Source organism: Choloepus didactylus, chromosome 9, assembly GCF_015220235.1.
Source record: "Choloepus didactylus isolate mChoDid1 chromosome 9, mChoDid1.pri, whole genome shotgun sequence".
NCBI classification, from domain to species: domain Eukaryota; kingdom Metazoa; phylum Chordata; class Mammalia; order Pilosa; family Megalonychidae; genus Choloepus; species Choloepus didactylus.
The window spans coordinates 22,534,849-22,548,626 of NC_051315.1; the positions used below are offsets into that span (position 1 = coordinate 22,534,849).

Here is a 13,778-nt window from a genome sequence, read left to right on the forward strand (position 1 = left end):
ATAAGAAGGGATTCTAAATGGTTCACTAAAAAAGATCAACTAAATACAATCCTAACCAGGAATGGAAGAATTAAGGAACAAAAAAAAAATGTAGACTTAAAAAACCAAATAGCAAAATGGCAGAAACCGGTTCTGCATTCTCAGCAGATATTCTATGTGTAAAATAGGTTAAATTCTCCATTCAAAAGGCAGAGACTGGCAGAATGTATAACAAAGCCCAATCCAACTACATCATGTTTACCAGAGACTCATCTTAAAATCAAAGATGCAAATAGGTTGAAATTTAATAGATGGAAAAATATTCCATGTAAATTGTAACCAAAAGAAAGCTGGGATAGCTATACTACTATCAGACAAAATATATTTTAGGTCAAAAACTGTTTAAAGGGGAACAAAGACATACTATACATTGATGAAAGAGTCTATCCATCAAGAAGACACAGCAATTATAAACATATATGCAACTAACAACAGAGTTCAAAACATAGGAAGCAAATATTGACAGATTTGAAGACAGAAATATAAGATTTCAATACACCACTATTAATAATGGACAGACCATCTAGACAGAAGACCAATAAGAGGACCAAACAGAGAATGTTAACAATACCATACCCAACCAGATCTAACAGACATACATAGGACAATTCACCCAACAATACAAGAATAGACTTTCTTGTAGAAAAGGAGTGCCCATGGATTATTATCCAAGATAGACCAGATATTAGAGCACAAGTCAAGTCTCAATAAATTTTAAAATATTTAAATCATATATCTTCTCTGACAACAATGAAATGAAGCTAGAAATCAGTAACAGAGAGAGAATTGGAAAACTCACATATATGTGGAAATTCATGGCTCAAAGAAGAAAGCACAAGGAAAAATAGGACATATCTGAAACAAATGAAAACAAAATGTAACATACCAAAACTTACAGGAGGCAGCAAAATGGAGGGAAATTTACAGCTGTAAATGCTTACATTAAAAAAGATCTCAAATCAGTAATATAAACTTACACCTGGAGTAACTAGAAAAAGAAAAGCAAAGTCAACCCAAAGTGAACCGAAGGAAGGAATAATTAAGATTAGAGTGGGGATAAATGAAATAGAGATTAGAAAAACAAGAGAGGGAATCAACAAAACCAAAATTTGGTTCAATGAGAAGATCAATAAAATTGGCAAACCTTTAGCTAGGCTGGCAAAGTAAAAAAGAGAGAGGATGCAAATAACTGAAATCGGAATTCAAAAGAGAGACATTGCTACCAACAGTACAGAAATGACATGTATAACAAGAGGATACTATGAAAAAATGTGCACAAACAAATTAGATAACCTAGGATAAGTTCCTAAAAAAACACAAGTTACCTAAACTGACTCAAGAAGAAACAGAAGATCTCAACAGGCCAATAACAAGCAAAGAGATTGAATCAGTAATCAAAATCCTCTGAACAAAGAAAGGTCCAGGACTACATATCTTCTCCAGTGAATTTCAATAAATATTCAAAGAATAATTAACAATAATCCCTCTCAAACTCTTCCAAAACAATTGAAGAGCAGAGAATACTTCTGTGCCAGTTTGAATGTATTATGTCCCCCCAAACGTCATGATCTTTGATGTAATCTTGTGTGGGAAGGCCTATCAGTGTTAACTAGATTGTAACTCTTGGAGTGTTTCCATGGAGATGCGCCCCACCCAACCGTGGGTGATGACTCTGATTGGATAATTTCCATGGAGGTGTTGGCCCACTCATTGGGTGGGTTTGAATTCAATTACTGGTGCACTATATAAGATCAGACAGAAGGAGCAAGCTTGCTACAGCCAAGAGGGACACTTTGAAGAAAGCACAGGAGCTGCAGATGAGAGACAGTTTGAAGACAGCCGTTGAAAGCAGACTCTTGCTCCGGAGAAGCTAAGAGAGGACAAATATCCCAAGTGCAACTAAGAGTGACATTGTTGAGGAACTGCAGCCTAGAGAGGAACGTCCTGGGAGAAAGCTATTTTGAAACCAGAACTTTGGAGCAGACGCCAGCCACGTGCCCTCCCAGCTAACAGAGGTTTTCCGGACACCACTGGCCATTCTCCAGTGAAGGTATCTTGGACACTTTGTGGCCTTAAGACTGTAACTCTGTAACCAAATAAACCCGCTTTATAAAAGTCAATCTATTTCTGGCGTTTTGCATTCCAGCAGCATTAGCAAACTAGAACAACTTCCTAACTCATACCAAAGCCAGAGGGAGATATCACAAGAAAAGGAAATTGCAGACCAATAACCCTTATGAATATAGATGCAAAAATCCTCAACAAAATACTGGCAAACCTAATCCAAGAGCACATTAAAAGAATTATACATCATAATCAAATGAAATTTATCCTAGGAATGCAAGGATGTTTCAACATAAGGAAATCAATTAATATAACATAACATTAAAAAAATCAATTGATGCAGAAAAGGCATTTGACAGAATCCAACACCATTTCTTGATAAAAACACTCAGAACACTAGGAATAGAAGGGTATTTCCTCAACATGATAAAGGGCACATATGAAAAAACCCACAGCTAACATCATACTTAATGGTGGAGGACTAAAGTTTACCCCTAATTGCAGGTACAAGACAAGGATGCCCCACTTTCACCACTGCTAGTCGGCATTTTACTGGAAGTTCTAGCCAGAGAAATTAGGTAAGAAAAAGAAATAAAAGACATCAAAACTGGAAAGAAAGAAGTAAAACTATCACTATTCATATATGTCATGATCCTTTCTACAGAAAATCCCAAAGTATCTACAAGAAAATTACTAGAGCAAATAAATGAATTCAGCAAAGTGGAAGGGTACAAGATCAACATTCAAAATTCAGTTGTGTTTCTATACACCAGCAATGCACAATGTGAAAAGGAAATGAAGAAAATAATTCCATACACAATAGCAATTAAAGGAATAAAACATCTAGGAATAAATTTAACCAAGGATATAAAAGACTTGTACACTGAAAACTAGAAAACACTACTTAAACAAATTAAAGAAGACCTAAAGAAAAGGAAAGACATCCCATATTCATGGATTGGAGGTAATAATATCGTTAAGATGTCATTATTATCCAAAGTGATCTACAAATTCAATGCAATACCTATCAAAATTCCAGCATCCATCTTTCCAGAAGTGAAAGGCCAATCATCAAATTCATATTGAAGGGCAAAGGGCACCAAATAATCAAATCCATCTTGAAAAATAACAAAGCTGGAGGATTCAAACTTCCTATTTCAAAACTATTACAAAGCTATAGTAACTATACAAATATACCAACAGAATAAAATTGAGAGTTCAGAAATAATCCCCCACATTTATAGCTAACTGAATTTCAATGAGAGTGTCAAGTCCATGAAATGAGGAAAGAATAGTCTCTTCAACCAAAGGTGCTAGAAAAACTGGATATCCACATGCTAAAGAATAAAATTGGACCTCTAGCTCTTTCCATATACCAAAATTACCTCAAAATGGATCAACAACCTGAATATGAGTTAAAAACCATAAAATTTTTAGAAGAAAACATAGGGGAAAATCTTCAGGACCCTGTTTTAGGCATTGAATTCCTAGATATGACACCAAAAGCATGAACAACAAAAGAAAAAAAAAATAAATTGGACTTCAACATAATTAAAAACTTTCATGCATCAAAGGACATTATAAATAAAGTGAAAAGACAGCCTACAGAATAGGAAAAAATCTTTGGAAATCACACATCTGATAAGAGTTTAATATCCAGAATGTATAAAGAAATTCTACAACAAAATGACATACAACCCAATTTTTAAAAGGGCAAAGGACTTGAATAGACATTTCTCCAAAGAAGATATACAAATGGCCAGTAAGCACATGAAAAGATGCTCAATATCATTAGCCAACAGAGAAATGCAAATCAAACCACAGTGAGATACCACATCATATCCACTAGGGTGGGTATTATTTTAAAAATGGAAAATAACTGTTGTTGGTGAGGATGCAGAGAAATTAGAAGCCTTGTACTTTGCTGATGGGAACACAAAATGGTGCAGCCACTGTGGAAAACGGTTTGGTAGTTCCTAAGAAAGTTAAACATATAATTACTATATGAGCCAGCTATTCCACTTTTAGATATATATATACACAAAAGAAGTGAAAAGACAGATTTGAACTAGTATTCGTACACCAATGTTCATAGCAGCATTATTCACAATAGCTGAAAGGAGGAAGCAACCCAACTGTCTACCAACAGATGAACGGATAAACAAAATGTGGTATACATATACAAAGAGGTATTATTCAGCTATAAAAAGGAACAAAGTACTGATACATGCTACAACATGGATGAAATTTGAAGACATCATGCTCAGTGAAATAAGCCAGACACAAAAGGACAAATACTGCATGATCTCACAGATGACTCGCAGACCTTGGAATCCAATAGAGTTAATTACAAGTAGGGGTTACACACTTGCTTGGGATCCATGAACTCTCTTCCCCTTCCAATTTCTCCCTTTTGGAATGGGAATGATGCCTGTACCACCACTGTATTTTACAAACAGATAACTTATTTTGTAGGTCTCACAGATCCTCAGACAGAGGAATTCTGCCCCAGGATGGACCACACCCCTCACTGATTTTGATGAGACTCTGTACAGAGAGATGCTACCGAAATGACTGAAGTCTTTTGGCATATTGGAAAGTGGTGAATATATTTTGTATGGGGGATAAAAGGCATCTTTTTGGGGTCCAGAGTGTCAACTACTGGGGACTAAATCATGTACCCCAACAAAAGACATGTTCTTAATCTACAGTCCTGTGGGTATGAACCCATTTGTAAACAGGAACATCTGAAGATATATTTTTCTTAAAGGTGTTGAGTCCTTTGTGAATAGGATCTCCTAAGATCCCATTTAGGTGTCACCAAACTGAATCAGAGTAGGCTTTAATCCACACTACTGGAGACCTTATTTTAAAAAAGCCAGAAGTCAGGAGAAAGTCACAGGAAGAAGCCAGAAGTTATTAGAAAACAGAAGAGCAGATACAAGAAGAGGAGACTGCTAGGTGGTAGGAGACAGAGACGCAAACCAAGGAACCCCAAGGACTGCGGCAAGCCAGCACCAGAACACATCAGACTCTGGGGAGAAAGCATCGTCTTGCTGACACCTTAATTTTAGATTTCTAAGCTCCCAAACCATGAGCTAGGAAATTCCTGATAAGCCTGTCAGTGAATGTTTCATAGTAGCCCTAGTAAACTAACACAAGAATTGGGTGATTTTTAAAAGGAACACTCCGAGAATTTGAAGAAAGAAAGAAAGAAAAAAAAAACTTGATAGAAATGAAAATAAGGAAATTTCCCAAGAAGCAGATCAAAAAGACAAGCTAGAAAGCAGGGGCATTAATAGATGCAAATGATCCCCACCATGGCAATTCTCATGCAGAGGTTTAAGATTCAGAAAGGCTTAGGGGTTTAATAGAAACACTGGAAATTAGAATAAAATAGAGCAAAAAACCATTCTAAACTCTTAAGGAACATTATTTTCTACTGAGAATTCTCTATTCAGCCATCAATCAAGTGTTAGGATATTTTAAAGATATTTCAGGCATTACACGGCTGGAAAAATTCACCTCCCATGTACCCTTTCCTAGGAAGCTGGCAGATATGCTCCCCCCAAAAGAGGGTATACAGGAAAGAGAAAACCATGGTATCCAGGAAACACAATTAAACAGAGGAGAGAAGCAAGGTAGGGAAGGGGAGACCCAAGGATGACAGCCATGCACCAGAGAGAAAGCACAACAAGAATTAGAGAAAAGCAAATGGTTTGGAGAGATGTCTTCAAGAAGAAACTGAAAGAATAACTATACATCTGAATGTATCTCAGAGAATTTGAAGTTGGACTAGAAATATGGAATTAGATTTTAATAAGAAATCAATTCATACAGAAAAGCAAAACACAGGAATAAACAAGACAAATATTAAACCCAGAGAAATTTAAAAAGTGTGCAAGAAATGAGAAGTAATCTTACTGTACTATATGGCTCAGTAAGCAGGATTTATATAGTCATCATAATGCAAACCAGACTATTATGCAGGGATAGAAATTCAGGAAGTCAGCACGTTTGTGTGGGGACAGGGCAGGGGGAGGGCATAAGAGCTAAATTATCTTCTTCCATAGAGGGAAGTCAACCAATAATACCTAAGTTTGAAAAAAACAAGAGTCAGAAGTTAGAATTCCTTAGATTATTTGTATACATATAAGTACACAAAAGAATCAGTTAGAAGACATAAAAGTGGTTGCTGGAGGAAGTTCTAGAAAGAATGGAGGACTACAGTAGCCCTTAACCCTTTTAAAACTATACCCATGTTCTGGTTTCAATTAAATAACAGAAACATATTTATGTAGTTACCTTCCAAATGTTCTTTTCAGTTCTTTTCCTTTTAGGTATTTGATAGGTTTTTTATTATCTACTCACATTTAACATAACCCATTTTACAGATTTTGTCAGATAATTCTCTCGTCTGAAATTTTTGTTCTGATCTTGGTCTTGTATGGCTCTCAGTCATGGTGGATGCTTTCCTCGAACGTTGGCTTGTGAGCTCATCTTTGGTGGGGCTTCGTCTAGGGGACCCCCACTGGGCCTTGGTTGAGGTCTTACACTTGCTTCTTTCAGAAACTCCAAAGGTATTGCCAACCTAGGATGACATCCACATTAATTTCTCAGCCTGAGGGTTCCCAGGCTAACTGGGTGGTATAAACCCCTTGAGTGGACATCACGTGTGCCTTCCATCAGCTCCTCAGCACTCATTCCCACAGGTGCGTCCCCCTCCGAGAACTGCCATCTACGAAGGAAGCTGCCTCTCCGAAGAGTCCGTCTGCACCAATGGTAGTCCATCCCCCTCTCCTCAGCTGGACATCTCTGAAGGGCCACCTCAGTTTCCAAGCTCCCTGTGGGATAAGCCTCCGAGGCAGCACATTGCCATGTGAATTCTCTGCACCCCCTGCTTCCCTCGCTCCCTTATAGACCCCAACCCCAAGAGTAAATCTCAGAGTCTCAGGGAGCCAACCGATGAGAATGCCAACCCATGAAAATTCCAAACACAAATTGATGTGAGGTCAGTCTCATGGTGACAAATTCTGTGGGAGGCTACCCCATGCCCACCCCACGTGGAGCCACGCCAAGACAAACAAGCCTCTGCATGGTCCTCCTGGGCTGATGGTAAGTTTATTTTGGTCCACCCTTTCTCTGAAGGTCAAGTCCTTTTAAGGCATTTACTTCCTGCTGGGATTTATGTTTCTTCCACCTACCCAGGTGCTGGCCAAGGCCATGTTCCATCCCTGCATGGACACTGTAACCCAAGGCCCTCTTACCAAGACGAGCAACTCTGTCCCAATCCCACCCAGACAGTCTCAGCTTCTGCACTGAGAGCACGCTCTTCACCTCATTCTTTTGGAGGGAGAGGGGGCTGCTGGGAGCTGGTGACTGCCCTTACTCTGACAAGTCTTGTGATGCCCTTTATCCAGCGCCACCGTGTAACAATGCAGGGAGAGTTTCCAGGTTATCTCACCTACCACGTACTCTTACATCTATACAGCCCAATTTCCCAACCGGACCTGAGCTCTTAGGGTCGCTTCCTGACATCCCAGGTGGCACTGAGCAGAGCAGGCTGTGCTTTACTGACAGCACTGACCAAGGGCTGAATGAACACATAACCGACAGGAAGCCTTATGCACCTAAGACGGGCAAACAGGAGCAACAGGTTCTTTTGTTGGGGAGTGGGGACAAGGGTCTATCCTTCCTTCTGGCTCCATCTGTTTCTTCTGCTACATCTCACTACTCGCCCTCTCAGCCCACAGTACAGGGCACCGGGAATCACCTTTGTCCAGAAGCAACTACACCAGAAATGCAGCATTAAAAAAAAAGGACCAAATCACAGCCCTGCAATATAACCAGACCAGAAAACTCCATCTCATCCAAATGGATAACAAATACCACCGAGTGACAATGGGGGAAAGCCTCTGATTTCCCAAGGGTGCCTGCCAATTTCCTAACAGAGAGCCAAGCTCAAGCAAAGAGGGGCGAGGACCCCCCCCCAACCCCTACCCCCACTCCCGCCCCCGCCCCCACTGCCTGAGACCTGATGAGATAAGCCCAGCTGGGGCTCTCCATCCAGCTCCCCTGCGATCCCCCCACGGCGATGCTACAAGGACACCCTCCTACTAATACACCCTGGCCACGCTTTAATTAAAGGCTGTGTGCAGAATGTACGGGGCAGGGAGGCCACATACGCATGCAGCTGTGGGGACCCCTCCTCCACTGCCGGTTAGAAACAGCAGCTCATTGTGAGCGTGGAGCCTCAGGAAGATGTGCTCTCCAGCAGCGCAAAGGAGGCCCTGTCAGCGGAACCCTGGATCCTTCAATCCAAGAGGAGGCGAGGGAGAAGGGAGGGAGGAAGAATGGGGAAGTGGGAGGAAGGGGGAAAGAGAATGAAAATGAGCTCCTGCATCCAGTCTATTTACAAAGTTGCAGATACCCACCTTGCAGCCTTGCACCTTGTTTCCATGCACACACAAAAAGATGCTGTTCTTTGTCCTGGCTCTCTTTACCTGCAAACCGCATCCATAACCTGCTGGAGCCACTGTGGCCTCAGCAGGGAAAGATAAAAACTGACTCACTCTCTCGACCAATATCTGAACCAACTGTTTTAGGGACTGAGAATACAATGCTGGAGGAGACGGGAGCCCTGCCTTTGAGGACTTTATATTATCAAAGAAAGCAACGATTAAGCACTGGGTGTTAAGATGCTGCCTGTAGGGCTATGGGAAACAAGGAGGGATTTAAATCGGCCTGGAGAGCCAGGGAAGGCTTCCTGGAAGAGGTGATCTTTGATCTGGATTTTGAGGGATAATCAAAAGGTTTCACCCCTAGAGAAAAGAGTGGGGATCAGGAACAAAGGGTATTTGAGAACAAGGGAAGAGGTGTATGGACATGAAGACAAAAAGTAGGACGTGGCATCTGGGAACTGCAAGGACCATGTGTGGACTAGAGAAGATGGATAGTTAGGAGATGCGAGGAGAGGGGTCCAGCCTGGAAGGAGGGGCGAGATCATGAAAGGCCTCCTGGTGGTCAGCAAAAGAGCCTGAGGAAAATCCTTCGCCACATTCCGGGGTGGCAGGCACAGAGTCTTTGGTGGCACGCCTATGAGGGCAGGAAGGAGGACAGCGGCAGGGAGAGTCCCCAGGGGGAGGTTCCCAAATGCATTTCTGCCTGCCCCTCTCCAGGCTGCCCCTATCGGACGCAGTTTCCACAGTTATCAAACCCTGAGCACGCTTTGGGGGAGCGACTTATCCCCAGAACAGCACCCGGATGTGGCTCGCGGACTTCCTGCCCACATCCCCACTGCGCCCGGCTCAGCGGCCAAAGGAATTAGCTCCCGAAGATTCTCCACATCGATTCCACTTCACACAGAACCGTGAAAACAGTAGCTTGTTAGTGGCCCCTGTTGCTTAAAAGACCAGCAAGGATAAGATACCACATCTGACCAGGCAGTAAGCAGAGGGGATGTACATGCCCAGAAAGTGCAGCAAGGAACGCGGGAGGCTTCAGTAACGATGGCTGTCTGTGGGGAGCAGGGCCTGGGAGAGAGAGGGGTTAGGGTGGGACAGAAGTGTGCACTCGGCGCCTTTACTCCCGTGAATTCTTATAATGCGCATATGCTGCTTTTTTCAATAAAAATAAACACAAGACTAGCCGACTACACAAAGGATCGTTCTAATTGGAGATTTTAAGCTGCATGTTTAAGTCTTTTATTCACTGGCGTCTTTCAGGGGTAGAGGCTCTTAGGGACCCAGGGAACAAGAGTTAAGGACCTCACGGGTCCCTACCATCTAAAGGGGGTGGGGGGGTGGGAGCAAAGGAAAAACTGGGATAAAGAAACTAGGATGAATAAAACCACTCTGGGGAGGTGAGACGGCCTCTTTGAGGAGGTGACCTGCAAAGGAAGAGTCAGGCACATGGAGACAAGGGAGAAGGTAAGATCTGAGAAGGACGCCCTTCAGTCCTGAGAAGTTAGAGGTGACTGAGGAAGGGAACCGAAGCCTGAGCAGGTGTAAGCCATTGTGACGATCTGCACCTTTCCAGAAAGCCACTGGAAGGTCTCAGGCATTTCCCACCTCACAGTGCATCAGCTGAGGGAATACCTACGAAAGTTCCGGGACATTTTTGGCTGAGGTTCTAGAATTGTGGTGTAGTCTCATTTTATCTGTCTCTCAACTCTTGGCCTTGCCATTTAAAAGAATGAAAAAGATAAAGACACATTTTCTACCGTTTTTAAGGGTCAAGAATTTATACTAAAATCGAGTGATTTCAATTTTAAAATCTCCACATACAAAAAAAAATCATTCCTTTCAGAGAGTTTTCTAATTCTTAAATCTAATTTTTAAATTCTTAAGCTACTGATTCAGTGAATTTTTTAGTGAATGAACTTTTTCTGAGACAATGTGGGCTTGGAGTACTTTTTTTTTTTTTTTAATGGAGCTGTGTATCTTAGGAAAGGTTTTCCCCTGAGAATGTTTCAAATATATCTTCCTTTCCCACAGAACATAATACTGAGTGCCTAAAAATTAACTAGCACTTATTCAAACCTCAAAAACAAATTCAGAATGCATTTTCCTAAATCATTCTAATGGAGACATCAATGACGTCAAAACCCCGGGTTCTCAAACAAAACTTCTGTCCTCTTTTTAGCCTTATTATTAAAGCAGACTTTGGTCATGACAGGATTTGCCATTTTCCATGCTGCCTACCAATTATAAACAGAAGCAATTTTAAAATCAAACTAGGGCTCTCTCCAAAATGATCAAGATGCATTACCATCTGGTTTTGTATCAGCATTTTACCAGGTCTGAACTCACTATATTACCAAGTAGTCTCAAAAATAGTTCATGTTCTTTTCAAAGTACATGAACTCATGATGCAAACTTCAAAAGTTCACCTAATTTTTCTAACTGTACCAGACATGTGAATGTCAGCCATCCTAGTGACATACATAACTGACTTACCACAACTAATTCAGTAATAGTGACCTAAGCTCGTTTTACTATTAGGTGTTTTAGAAAGTCCCAACCTGATTACCTGGAAGGTGTTAAGTGGTAAAGGGTAACAGTCTTTTTCTACAAAGTACATACAATGCAAAAATATGAATCTTTCAAGTTGAAGGAGAAAAGAGGTGCCCTCAGAATTATATGTAACCATCACTCTCATTCCCAAACACAAAAGAGGCATCAGAATTTCTTCAAAAGATGCTGAGCTAAAAAGGAACAACAATTAAATACAAGGTGGTGGCTGAGGAACAGGAATTCCAGCGGGCACCAGCAGTTGTAGCACCAAGTTACTACATTTAGTGGGAGAATGGCCAGAAAGATAATCCAGTTGTCTCAAAAACGTTGTTTATAAAATAAACGAGGCCTAAGCCTGGTATCTAAACAAATCTTTAGAATGGAATTTAGCATTTTCCAAGATGTATTTTCCTTCCATTTAACTGAAAAAAAAATTTTTTTTTCCTAAATATCTCTCATACCTTTAACCATTTTGAGTACTGATTCCACACAAGGAGGATGCTATTCAGGCCCCTAAAGAATTTACCTTGCAGCAGTGGAAAGAATCCATGAGCACAAATACAATTGTCTTCCCTCGATATGATCATCATCCCCTTCTCCCCACTTCCACATACAGAGACACACCAAAGCGTTACATATAGAAATTCTATGGCAATTCTCTTTAAAACACTAATTGGTTCAACCCAACAATTTCCAAGCTGAACAAAAGCATTCTGTCCTACCTCTCTGTCAACCACCTCCCTGGAGAATATGACTGGATCTCTTTGTGACACTTTTAAAAGATATATATTTATTTTCATTTCTGAAATGTACAGTTTTCCTTTAGATACTAATTTAAACATAACTTGAAAAGTCTGCTTATATTGCTTAATCCCTTTTGATTTTCTTTCCATCTGAAGCTATGAAAAGGATTGCACAAAAATCTGTCAACATGTAATGGATGCTTTAGAAAGGATTTTAAGTATTTGTATTACAAATAAATTTAGGAAGCTAAAGGGTAAAGCCAACAACCCTAACAACACAGAGACTACCTCAAGGGTTTTAAATATGAAATATATGCACACATACAATAAAGCTTTCAATGGTTAAGGTGGGGAAAAAGTATAATTTGTCTTCTAAATTTTTTGGTTTATCTAACCCAGAACAATTTGGTAATAATTGAATGTATGTAGAAAATAACACAGATCTTGATATTAGAAGCCAATGTTAATATTTTATAGGCAAGAAGTTAGAGGATTTAAATTAAACACTTGCCACAATAAAGAGATTAAATCATTGAGAAGGAAAGAAAATCCTTGTCACAATGCATCATTCTAATTCCATATGTATTATGCAACAGTCTTTTCCCATTAAAGCAAATGGAACAACATTTTCAAGATAACCCAACTGATCAGGCAAAGCATGTGAAACCAAAACTTCCTCATCATTTTTCCCTATTTTGAAACCCAAGTATATTAAACGTAATATTATTCTCCCAAAGGAAAGGCTTGCTCAATACTTCTTCACATTCAGGTCCCCTCATTCAAACATCCACATGATAAGGTCCTAACAGCTTTATTAGCCACATGGTCATGGCTGGATAACAATTCTCCAGTTTGCAAATCACCTCCCTTCATTCCACTCCTCTTTCTTTACATATGTAAATTAGGGTGTTTGATCCCAAGTCCACCACCAGCCACCACAACCAAATTATCCTCCAGGGACCTCAATCCGGCTTGTTATTCTTGTGTCAGCATTAAAAAGGGGGGGGAAAGGGGGTGACGAGGGGAGGAAGAAGCTATTTTCAGCAATCAGAATTCCTCGATTAGATTTCTGGCTCCTAGTAAATGTTTATATGCTGAAATGCATCACCCTCTGCTTCTAAATGGTTGGCCTTTTTTAGAGGCAAGATATGGCACAGCATTTCCAATATAAATTGCTTAAAATAATATATGCTGAGTTTTGCAGGGAACATTTGGTCAAATTCTAATATTCCCTCTCGGGAGCCAACACCAGCTTCCAGAAGCAGGCCCAAGAGCACAGAATAGAATTTTAAACAACACACATACACACATACAGCCACATCTTTCAAGAAACATAGTCCTTTCCTCCCCTCTTAGATCATATGAGCCACCTTGTGTAACACATGTCACTTAGAATGTAGACCTTTCTGTTAAGGTAATAAATTAATCACAAAATGCACGAGATACATTTCTCTTTTCCCCAACATAAAAAAACACCCTGGATTCTACCAAGGCTGCGCTACACTGAATGTCACTGCTTAGGTTTGTGAATCACTGCACAATTAATAAAAATAAATTTCACATGCATATTATTATAGGCTGCAAATGTTAGTTGAGAGAATACATGTCATAATGGTTCCTAACCTCCAAACAGGATTATCCATGTTCACCATTCTTCGTTTTTCTTAATTGTTACAAATGTTTTTGTTTCCGTGGTCACTAGAAACTTGAAAGAGAACGCTACCATTTTACTTTCATTAAAATTTGCATGTTATTTGATTCCAAAACTTACACACACAAAAACCAGGAAAGGAAAAAAAAAAAAAAAATTCCAGGAAAGGGAGAGAATGCACTGCAATCTTTCACTCATCTGGTCACATTAGGCTACAATATAAATCTCAAGGGTATTTATTTGTCACATGTCAGTCCAAGCTGAAGG

The 13,778-nt window shown here is 40.2% G+C and overlaps 1 protein-coding gene across 2 annotated transcripts in view; it reads right to left on the reverse strand.

Moving 5' to 3' along the window:
- Window positions 1-13,778, reverse strand: part of TMEM163 (transmembrane protein 163) — a 308,243-nt gene that overhangs the window by 288,143 nt on the left and 6,322 nt on the right. The gene's annotated exons all lie outside the window — the stretch shown is intronic.